The sequence below is a fragment of the Myotis brandtii genome, unplaced genomic scaffold (genome assembly GCF_000412655.1).
Source record: "Myotis brandtii unplaced genomic scaffold, ASM41265v1 scaffold456, whole genome shotgun sequence".
In the NCBI taxonomy this organism is placed as follows: domain Eukaryota; kingdom Metazoa; phylum Chordata; class Mammalia; order Chiroptera; family Vespertilionidae; genus Myotis; species Myotis brandtii.
The window spans coordinates 2715291-2727060 of NW_005367431.1; the positions used below are offsets into that span (position 1 = coordinate 2715291).

An 11770-nucleotide genomic window follows, 5' to 3' on the forward strand; every position below is an offset into this window, starting at 1 on the left:
GCTGGTTTAGTTCAGTGGCTACAGCATTGGCCTGTGGACTGCAGGGTCCTGGGTTCAATTCCTATCAAGAGCACATACCTCAGTTGCAAGCTTGATCCCCAGCCCTGGTCAGGGCACGTGCGGGAGACAAGCATTTGATGTGTCTCTCTCACACTCTCCCTCTCTCTTGAAAGAAAGAAAGAAAGAAAGGAAGAAAGAAAGAAAGAAAGAAAGAAAGAAAGAAAGAAAGAAAGAAAGAAAGAAAGAAAGAAAGAAAGAAGGCACTATTGTTCCTACTCTCAGGGAATTCTTGGGGTAATGGGAGAAAGAGTGCACATTACAAGTGCTTTATAGAGGTGCAAAGTGCAAGCGAGTATAGAGAGTGAGGCTGATTTCACTTGGGGAACAGAGTGTGAATATCAAGGAAAATTTCTACCAAGAGATGACATTTGAGTTGGGTAATAAAAAATTAGTAAGACTGACAGTAAAAAATGCCCTTGGTGGCAGAGGAAAGTATAAGAACTATAGTGACTGTTCAGAGTCTCAGGTACTGTGCTCAGCACCTTATGTATTCATTTCATCCCTACAGTGATGCTAGGAGGTAGGTATTATAATTATGCCCATTTTCCAGATGTGGTAACTGAGGCTTAGAGAAGGGAATTGATATGTTTACAAACACTCACAGCAGGTAAATGGTGGAACAGAATGGAGAACCAGGTCTCTGCTTCTATGCTCTTAACTTCTACTATATACTAGTCTAGTGGCCTGGGCAAAGGACACGTGGAGGAGAGGGGCAGGAGGTGAGGCTGGAAGGGTGGAGGTAGGGGTTGGGTGGTGGAAGCCTTGATGAGGAGTGCAGGTTTTATCCAGAGAATGACGGGGAGCCACGGAAGCTTCGTTAGTGAGGAAAAGGGTAAAGAGGGTTGGCACCCCAATTAGTTTTCTGTTTTTAGAGGCCCACTTTGAAGGACATTACAGACAGAGAAACCTGTGTAGGAGTTGCTGCAAAAAATCCAAGAAAAGGATAGGGATTGAGGGATGAAGAGGAGATGCACTGGGGAGAAACTGCAGAATCTGGGGAGTGATTGGCTCTGGCAGATGAAGTAGGAGTCAAAGATGATGTCCCAGAGTTTTGGCCTATGTGCTCAGCTCCAGAAAGAAGCCCAATAATTGGTCTTTAACAATAGAGTAGTCCCTCCTTATCTGTGGGCGATGTCCAAGTCCCCCAGTGGATGCCTGAAACCACAGATTAGTACCAAACCCTATATATACTATGTTTTTTTCCCTATACATACATACCTATAATAAAGTTTAATTTATAAATTAGGCACAGTAAGATGTTAATAATAATAATAAATTGAACAATTATGCCTGACAGGTGTGGCTCAGTGGTTGAGTGCCAACCCATGAACCCAGAGGTCACTGGTACAATTCCTGGTCAGGGCACATGCCCGTGCTGTAGGCTCAACCCCCAGTAGGGGGCGTGCAGGAGGCAGCCAATCGATGTTTCTCATTGATGTTTCCATCTCTATCCTTCTCCCTTCCTCTCTCTCTCAAATCAATTTTAAAAAAATAGAATTATAACAATGTGCTCTAGTAAAAGTTATGTGAACGTGGTTTCTCTCTCAAAACATCTTATTGTACTATACTCCCCTTCTCTCTTCAAGGAAGCACTTTAAGCTTCTTTTTGGCATGTCCAAATTGCCACCATCACTACTCTTTTGCTTTGGGCCATTATGAAGTAAAACACAAGCGCTGTGCTACAGCGATAGTTGATCTGATTGATAACTGAGGTGGCTACTAAGTGACTAACAAGGTGACAGGGAGTGTATACAGCGTGGGTACCTGTACCGGGGAAGGACAGAGTGGGTCAGTGAGAGATTTCATCATGCTACTCAGAATGGTGCGTTGTTGAAAACGTATGAATTGTTTATTTCTGGAACTTTCTATTTCATATTCTCAGACCTCAGCTGACCGCAAGTAACTGAAACTGCAGAAAGCGAAAAGGCAGATAATGGGGACGACTGTAGTCCATCAGGCACTTGCTCCCCTCACCATACATACGGTCCCGAAAAACGCACTCCTGGAAGGTGCTTTATTCTCCTCCAAATACTCCTGTGCACTCGTTACCTGTTTATGTATTCAGTCACCTACTGTTTGTACATGGAGCACTTACTGTATACCAGATGTTTTGGGAGCTGGGAATAGGCAGGAAACAAGCTGACTTATTAGTGGGGTAATGGTTATAGCTTGGGGTCTGGGTTTGAATCCTGGTTCTGCAACTTCTTTGGGCTAAGTCCCGGCTCAGCCTCCAACTTGCTGTGACCTCAGGTGACGTACGGAACCTCTCCTTGTCTCAGTTTCCTCGTCTGTAAGATGGGGAACTAACGTACCTGCCAAAGGGATGAAGTGGGTTAGTTAATACCTGTAGTCTCTGGCACCGCGGAAGCGTTCAGTCAGTGTCAGCTATTATTATTACAGGGTTCACGTTTAGTGGGGAGACAGATCCAATTACACAATTAATTATTTAATTACCGCAGTGATTAATACCATTAATACCCAGAAGCAGCACAGGCTGGAGGTGGGGGGAGGCTCCCAGAGCAGGGGATGGTTCTGCTGAGCCGAGCGGAGTGAGCAGGGGCTGGCCAGGTGAGGCATGAGCGGGTGGGGGGGCGCTGGCGGCAGAGGGCTCTCTGAGTAGGCAGCCCCGCAGTTGAGAAGAATGCATTTCTGTAACCTCACCTCTTTGGAAAACAACGCTGAGAAGTCAGTCAGGCGAATACTCTGCCCCCATTTTCCAGAACGGGCACTGAGATCCAGAGAGGAACAGCTAAGTCATTGGCTGGTCAGTGACCCCACCTCCTGGTAGATTCTCTGCCCCCACTGATCCAAGGGGCTGGAGGGGACAGGCCTGAGAAGAGGCCTTTGTCCCTTTGCCCGCTGGGGTGGGAGCAGCAAGAGCTGAAGCCGCAGCTGGCCACCAGCAGCTGTGGCGGCCAGAACTGCATTCCTTCCCCTGCCAGCAGAGCAAGCCCAGGCTCATGTCAGGGACTGGAACGGTTCTTTTTGTCTTAAAAAAAAAAAAAAAAGGCACTTTAGTCAACATTAAGCTTTCAAACAGACACAGCTCCTAACTGTCCTCCCTACGCCTGGGTCTCTCCAACTCCCCAGGGTAAACCCCCAGGCAGCCAAGTTTCTGGGAAAGGGAATGAGGCCTGGACTTGGAGTCCAAGGACTTCGTGATGAGTCCTGGCTCCGCTTCCAATTTGCTGTGTGACCTTGGGCAGGTCACCAGCCCTCTCTGGGCCTGAGTGTCCTCTGCAAAACAGGGAAGGGAGGGTTGGATGACATCAGGTGGGGTGGGGAGCACAACAACCAGCTCCAGCCAGCTGTAGCAGCTTTACTGCCCTTCAAGTTTGAGGCATTGGGGCCTCAGGGGTCCGGAAGCTGGGGACAGGCAGCCTTTCATCTCTGCTGGCCCAGGGTCGCTGCAGGTTGGCAGGCCCCACATCCCGAGATCGCGTTTCAGGCTCGAAGGGGCCTTCCTGTGACCTCAGCTGGCCAGCCCTGCCCCTGCCCCCCTCCTCCCCATTCTCACCAGAGGAAAGCAGGCAGCATCCCGCCCAAGGTCACCAGCCAGCAAGTGGCTGTCCTTCGGCCTGCCCTTCCCTCCCACCCAAGGCAGCCCCCACCGGACTCCCTCTGTAAAGCCTCAGGTCTCCTGGGCCATTAGGAATCTGCCAGGCAAGGCGTGGTCTTTTTCCTCTCTCTTGTTTCTTGGCTTGTTTTCCCGGTTCTCCAACAGCCGCCTCCTGCAAAAGCCTCCGGGTGCGTGTACAGGAACATTTTTCTAGAGAGAGAGAGAGAGAGAGAGAGAGAGAGAGAGAGAGAGAGAGAGAGAAATGCAGCCATATTTTGGGTAAAAAAGCAACCAACTCCTTAATCCTTCCCTGTAACCTCTGATTCCTCGACTGGGTTGGCTCCAGCCACTGGGAAGGAAGGCCCTGCTGGGGTGAGAGGTCTGGGCTTGTGTCCCGGCCCACCCCATCCTCACCCGCCTCTGTTCTCCTTCAGTTTGGTCTGATTTCTAGAGCCAGAGCACAAGCTGCAGGGCTCAGCAGGGCTGAGAAAGCATGGGCGGCTGAAGGGGTTGGCTGGGGCCTCTGCCCCTCTGCCCACTCGGCCACCTTCTATGGAGGTCACGAGATCAGGATTCACCCGTCATCGATCGCCTCCACTCCTGCTCTCATTCCTTTATTCTCTTGTGTGAATCCTTGATCTCTCACTGCAAGTTCCCCGAGCGCCATCTCCCATTTTGCCGCTTCGTTGTCCAGCATGGGCTTACCTTTCTCTCTGTGGAAGTCATACACGTTCACACTCCAAACCTTTATCCATTCAGACACCTTTGTAGGTGTGGAGCTCGGTGTCCCTGCCTCGTCTTGCTCTGCCTGCACAACCCTTAATGATCTGTTGCAGCCCCAGGCCTGGGTGGGTGCTTGAAACACAGTAGATACATGGTCTCTTGAATGAATGAATTCAAACCGTAAATAAGTCTCTAGAAATATTCAGAGTGATCTCACAAAAAGGACATTTGATTATGACAAATCCCCGTTAAAAGTGCCTTCCCAGCACCCTGAGAATCTAGTCCAGTTCTCCTCCCCACCACTGTTACCCGCCAGCTCCATTGAAAGATTTCCTTCCTCCCCACCACGTTTTCTCTTGCCTCTGGGCCTTTGCAGGTGAAATTCCTAGTGCCTGCCACACCCTTCTCCACCTCTCACCTGCTGGACTCCCTCTGGCCTATCACCCTGTTAGATTACCCAGTGAGCAGAGCAGCCATGTGCTTAGGCACCAGCCAAGCAGGGGCACTAAAAACATTATTTTCAGCCCGACCAGCATGGCTCAGTGGTTGAGTGTCAACCTATGAACCAGGAGGTCACAATTCAATTCTGAATGGGCTCGATCCCCAATGTGGGGCATGCAGGAGGCAGCTGATCAATGATTCTCTTTCATCATTGATGTTTCTATCTCTCTCTTCCTCTCTGAAATCAATAAAAAAATATTTTTTAAAAATTATCAAACATCAAATTATTTTTAAAAAATGTTGTTTGTTGTTTAAGAATATTTTTTTTTAATTGATTTCAGAGAGGAAGGGAGAGAGAGATAGAAACATCAATGGTGAGAGAGAATCATTGAATGGCTGCCTCCTGCATGCCCCCCACTGGGGATTGAGCCTGCAACCTGGGCATGTGCCCTGACCAGGAATCAAACCGGCGACCTCTTGCTTCCTGGGTTGATGCTAAACCACTGAGCAACACTGGCCAGGCTGATAATTTAAAAAAAAAATTATTGAAATAGTGTTCATGGACAAAATCAGAACTTTTATTGGAGTTTCCTATTTTTATTTTTTATTTTTAAATTTATTTCAAAGAGGAAGGAAGAGGGAGAGATAGAAACATCATGATGAGAGAGAATCATCGATTGGCTGCCTCCTGCATGCCCCCTACTGGGGATTGAGCCTGAAACCCAGGCATGTGCCCTTGATCAGAATCAAACCTGGGACTATGCATCATATTCTATGTTCCCATTTCATAACTCTGTTTGAGGAACTCCTATTCATTCTTCAAGACCCCACTCAGATGACCCCTCCTCTGTAAGCCTGTTCCAACCCCCAGTTAAGTTCTATGCTTCTGTGAGCTCACAGCTCCTGCTGAATTGGCATCTCCCTCTTTTAAATTTTATTTATTTATTTATTTATTTGTTTGTTTGAAAGAGAGAGACATCAATTTGTTTTTCCACATTTATGCATTCACTGGTTGCTTCTTTAGGTGGCCTGACTGGGAACTGAACCCACAACAATGGCATATCAGGACGGTGCTCTAACCAACTGAGCTACCCAGCCAGGGCTGGTGTCTCCCTCTTCTTTTTGTAATTTTTATGTATGTGTATTCTCCTTCAACAGATTGGGAGCCACTGGCAGGCAGAGACTGGGTGGATTGACTCTTGGGTCCCCACTGCCCTGCGTAGGCCTGGCCAAAGCAGATAGCAATATATGCTTGTTAAATGAATAGACTAAGAGATGTCACAAAGGAGGGAAAATTTAGGCAGGATTTTGAAGGTAGGAGGAAAGAGATAGATAAGAACAAATAATCCTATATAATAAAAGGCTAACATGCAAATAGACCGAATGGCAGAACAACCAAAACAACCCAACAACCGAACAACCAGTTGCTATGACGTGTGCTCACCACCAGGGGGTGTGCGTTGAACATAGCAGGTGTTGGATGCAGCCGGATGGTGAAGCAGGTGAGCAGGGGCGCCAGACCAAGGCAGGGCGCTGGTTGCTCTCACTGGGGCGAGCCTCTGGTGATTACTGAAAATTCTTTGCTCCTGTTCACCATGGTCCCGCCCAGTGCTCGCACCCACTGCCAGTGCCAGCCCCACTGGCAGCCGGTGCCGGAGCCCAGTGCCAGTCCCAATCACTCAGTGGTGCAGGTGGCTGCTGGCCCGATAGCCCCTGAGGGCTTCTCCACCTCCCCCTGCTCCTGAGGGGCGCTCGGGGCAGCCGCCGCCACTTGCACTGCTGATGGCACCGGCACCACTCACACCCACTGCTGGCGCCGACCCCAATTGCTCTGCGCTGTCAGCGGGTGGGAGTGGCAGCGGGAGCGAGGCTGCCAGCCTACAGGGACTGGGAGGGGCATGGTGGGAGGGGCGGGGGGGCATGGAGGATGGGCCGAGACCCACCCCTGTGCCTACTGCAGCCTCGCGGCCCACAGTTCCTTTCAAGGTGTACAAATTTGTGCACTGGGCCCCTAGTATTAACAATAATAATGGCCAACCATCACTGAGCACACCATAGTGAAGTGGGTGAGAACAGAGATTATGTTCTGCCTCTTACTGGCTGTGTGACCTTGGGCAAATTATCTAATTTTTCTGTGCCTCCGTTTCCTCATCTGTAAAATGGAGATAGTAATGGTATCTACCTTATCAGGAATTAAAGAAGCTAATGTGTGCAAGGTGCTGAGAACTGTGCCAGGCGCACCTGGGCATGGTGTGTCTGCTGTCACTGCTGTGCTCTCCATTGCTGAGCACTTCGGTTGTGCCAGGCACTTTCATCCGGCATCGCAGTCCTCACAGCAGCCTGAAAGGCAGGGATTGTTGTGTCCTTTCACAAAGAAATGTGGTGTAAGCAGGCCACTCACTGGGTAAGTGGCAGAAATGGGATTTGAACCCTGGTCTCTCAGGCCTGCCGCCCACCAATGTTCCTTGACTGTGGCACCTGCCTGCAGGAGGAGGGGGAGGAAGAGAAGATGGCGCAGTGGGAAGGCAGGGAGGCTTCACTAAGCTGGGGCCTCGGGAGCAGAGCAGCAGGCGCTTTTTCTAGAGCTTTCATTTCCGTCTGCCTCTTCTGAGCAGGTGAAAAACCCCACAGAGGGCTCTTCGCTGAGCTCTCCCCCTCTTCCTCCCCCTCCCAGCGCTGCCTCGTCCCCAAGCTGGGAGGGGGAGGTCAGGCATGCAGCATGGGGTGTGCAAGGGAGGGGAGTGAGGAGGTGGGGGAGCATCATTCCAGATCCTTTCCCTCCAGCATCCGCCTCGGCCCCATCAAAGGCACTCCAGGAGGAGAGAGCATTCCAGGTGGAAGGAATGGCAAATGCAAAGGCTGTGGATTAAGGATGTGGAGGCGGAGAAAGCCTTGGAGCTTGGCTGGAACCGAGGATGGGGCCCCCTGGGATTGCTCAGTGGAGAAGAACTTGTTTGACGAGAGAGGGGGGAGAGAGGGGGAGAGAGAGAGAGAGAGAGAGAGAGAGAGAGAGAGAGAGAGAGACAGACCAGCTGAGCTGAGAATTCTGCCAGAGGTAGGGTAGTTAGTGGCTGGAAACCATTCTAGACTCTGAGCACAGAGCTCTCTACTATCTTCCCCTCAGATAAGGGGTGGCATGGAGGGGTCAGGGTGATTCTTTTTTGGTCTCTTCCCCTAGAATCCCCTTAGCAGGCTTCGCTCTGCCAGCTCTGTACCAGCCACTGACTCATGACTTCTTATGCAATTTCATGGTTTCTTCCCAGCTCTACAAGATCAGCAGTATTCACTCCATTCTGTAGATGAGAAAACTGAGGCTCAGCCAGGTTACATAACTTGCCCAAAGTCACACAGAGTGTAAAAGGCAGATCTTGGACTCGAACCCAGGACTGTTTTTCAGAGAAGGCTATTTTGCCTGTTATATTGGTTTGGGCTGCGTTCCCAGAGTGCTTGCCATCCCCATAGCAACCAGGAGAGGAACTCTTGTGCTGATAGCACTTTATAGTTTATGCAGGCCTTGTTTTTTCTGCTCCTCACAACAGCCCCAGAGGCAGGGCTGTTATTGTGCCTATTTCATAGATGAGAAAACTGAGGCTCAGAGAGGGGGTGTGACTTGGTCAAGATTACAGACCCATTAAGTGGCACAGTTGGGACTCAGACCCAGTTCTGGTGACTCTAAATATCTTTTATACCCCTGGTAGAGGAAGAGGGTCTGTTTCCTGCTCTTATCAGCCTCAGGGGACAAGGAATAGACCTGGGTTACTTTTTAGAATTGATGTGAAAGGAATGAGGGTTGGCCTTGGGAACCTGGGGACTTGCTACTAATAGTGAATAATTTTGTTTGTTTGTTTGTAAATCCTCACCCGAGGATATTTTTCCATTGATTTTTAGAGAGAGTGGAAGGGTGGGGGAGAAACAGAGAGAGAGAGAGAGAAACATCAATGAGAGAAACACAGCGATTGGTTGCCTCTCGCATGTGCCCAGATCAGGGCTGGGGATTGAGCCTGCAACCGAGATATGTGCCCTTGACTGGAATAAAATCTAAGCCTATACTCTATCCACTGAACCAAAGCAGCTAGGGGGCAGTGAATAATTTTATCCCTCTAACTCCAGGTGATAACTCTAATTGTTTGAATAGAAGAGGGAGGGCTTGCCCTCAAGAACAGCAAACCCCCCAAAATCAAGGTTTGATTTAAATTCCCTGGCTGGGGAGCTTTCGGCAAGTCACTTAACCTCTCTGGGTTTCCTTTGTCTCATTTGTAAAATGATGATAATAATAGGACCTGACTTGCAGGACTGGCTATGCAGATTTATTTATTTGTTTTATAATGTTTGTTTTTTTTAAAAAATTGAATTTAAAGAGGAAGGGAGAGAGAAACATCAATCGGCTGCCTCCTGCATGCCTCCTGCCAGGGATTGAGCCTGCGACCTGGTCATGTGTGGGACTAGAAGTCAACCAAACAGATGACCTCTAGGTGCATGGGATGATGCTCAACCAACTGAACCACACCAGCTAGGGCATGGCTAATGCATCTGTAGCACTTAACACATAGTTGGCACATAGTAAATAGTCAACATCAGTGCTTATTATTACCACCATTAAAATGACAGCATTACCCCCTCTGAAAGCAACTTGTCTATCTTTATTGTCTAAAAGCAGAAACTACCTAGGCTCCTATTGCCAGACAACCTTCAAGCAAAGCCCCAGAGTCTTATCTAGTATAGGTAGTAACTGCTGATATCAATAATTATTATTATTAAAAATTAACATTCAGCCCAGCTGGCGTGGCTCAGTGGTTGAGTGTTGATCTATGAACCAGGAGGTCACAGTTTGATTCCGGTCAGGGCATAAGCCCAGATTGTGGGCTCAATCCCGTGTGGGGCCTGCAGGAGGCAGCCAATCAATTATTCTCTCTCATCACTGATGTTTCTCTCTTTCTCTCTCTTTCTTCCTCCCTGAAATCAATACAAATATTTTTTAAAAATTTAACATTCAACAACTGCTTACTATGTGCCGATCACTGTGCTAAGTGCTTCACGTTTATTCTTATTTAATCCTCACAGCTCTGGGAAATAGAAACAATTATGATCTCCATTTTATGGATAAGGAAACTGAGACTCAGATAGGTGACGTCACTTGCCCAACATCACTCTGCTAGCAAGTGGTATAACTGTGATTTGAACCCAGGTTTTTGTTGTTGTTTTTTTTATTCAATCCTCATCTAAGGATATGCTTGTTGATTTTAGAATGCAGGGGAAAGAAAAACATCAATGTGAAAGAGAACAACAATTGGTTGACTTCCGTTTGTGCTACAACCGGGGATTGAACCCACAAGCTAGGTATGTGCCCTTACTGGGAATTGAACCTGCAACATTTAGGTATATGGGACGACGTGCTAACCAACTGAGCCACACTGGCCATGGCTGAACCCAAGTTTGCATGGCTCCAAAGTCTTCTATGACAATTAAGGTCAGATGACAACTTGCCCAGTGTATAGCCTCTCGCACCAGCTTTCTCCCAAATGCACCTATCTGCTGGATCTGTTGCCTCAGGTTCACCTCCCTTTATGCCGGGAAAACCAAGCACCATTTTACGGAGTGCCCTCATGTGCCAGAATGCTTTGTACACATTTCCACGTTGAATCCTCACCTCCACCTTATGGCTCCCTATTATTATCCCCATTTTTTCAGAAGAGTAGCTGAGGCACAGAGAGGTGTAGTGACTGCTCAAGGTCACACAGTCTAAAATAAGATCGCAGAGCCAAGATTCAAATCCAGATGGGTTGGCCTCAGAGCTTGCATTCTTTCAGGAACTATCAGAAAAATATAGATGCCCTTGGAGAATAGCCCCACTTTCAAAGCTAGGTTCCCTTCCCTGCAACACCACGTTTGTTTAGGCCCCAGAGGGCTTTGTCCTCCCTTCGCATTGCCACTATCTCTATTGGCCTAGATGTCGTCCACACCCTCTCCCTAGGCCTGCAACACTTCTCTCAACTACCTGCTGCCTCGTTCAGCCCCACTCTAGACATCACCTCTTCAGGAAGCGTCCTCCAACCCCACCCCATCCCTTGACATTTGCTCTTATAAACACATTGCACTTTGCCTTCTTGTTCCTTATCACAGCTTCTAATTGTATTTTGATCCATCTGATCGTTTGTTTAACAACTTACTTCCTCACCAAACTCTAAGCTCTATGAGGGTCTGAGTCTGTTTTGTTTGCCATTGTAGCTGCATCACTAACAGGCTGCCCTACATAGTTGGTGTTTAATAATTTTTTTTTTCTGAATAGATGAATTTATGAATGAATAAATAGCTACTAGGCACTTTACACACATGTCTCATTAATTGCACAATTACTCACTGAGTCCTCACAACTACCCATGTTAGAGAAGAGGTAGGTGAGGCTCAGAGAGCTAGAAAGTGGTTGAGTTTGGATTAAATGGAAGGTCAGTCTGACCCCATTGAATCTCTGCACAGCACCTGCTGTCTCCCCGCACCCAGTGGCCACGGACAGGATGTAAATAGTAATTGATTGTCAGACCACATGTCCCATTTTGAGCCTGGAGGTCATGACTCAGCCAGCACTGGGGCCATGGACACCACCTGCTTGGTGGTCTCTGTCCTTCTAAAGCTGCTTCCCTTCCCGTCCCCCATACTCCCTTCGACTTCCTTTTTTAACAGAGAGGGAAAATGACTAGAAATTACAGCCAAGGCAGCCCTTCTGGGAGTAGCCATCCTGCAGTGAAAAGAGCACTATCCTGAGTTCAGAGAGACCTGGATGTAAATCCTGGCATGGGTGCTGCCCCCCCGAGGGCCCACAGTGGCGTCACTGCCTCTCTTGGAGCTTGTGACCTCCTTTGGGATTCTGTCTGGGTTGCTGACCAACCTGTCATCCCTTACTCACTTCCGGATTCTTAGGATACCAGAAGCAGCTCAGGCACACCCGGAGGAGGATCACTTTTCCCCTGAAACCTTAGTGATTGGCAATAG

General features: G+C 48.6%; 1 long non-coding RNA gene across 2 annotated transcripts in view; it reads right to left on the reverse strand.

The window, feature by feature from the left end:
• Nucleotides 1-1837: 1837 nt before the first annotated feature.
• The window catches only part of LOC102257742, an 11101-nt gene continuing 1168 nt past the window's right edge, over nt 1838-11770 (reverse strand). The window contains exons 2-5 of one of the 2 annotated variants that reach the window (XR_314107.2): nt 4325-4500; nt 3578-3829; nt 2722-3049; nt 1838-2372 (exon numbers count right to left, since the gene is read on the reverse strand). This is a non-coding gene — a long non-coding RNA (uncharacterized LOC102257742). Of the gene's footprint in view, nt 2373-2721; nt 3830-4324; nt 4501-11770 lie in introns of both variants that reach the window. The other variant, XR_001363859.1, reaches the window with a different exon arrangement.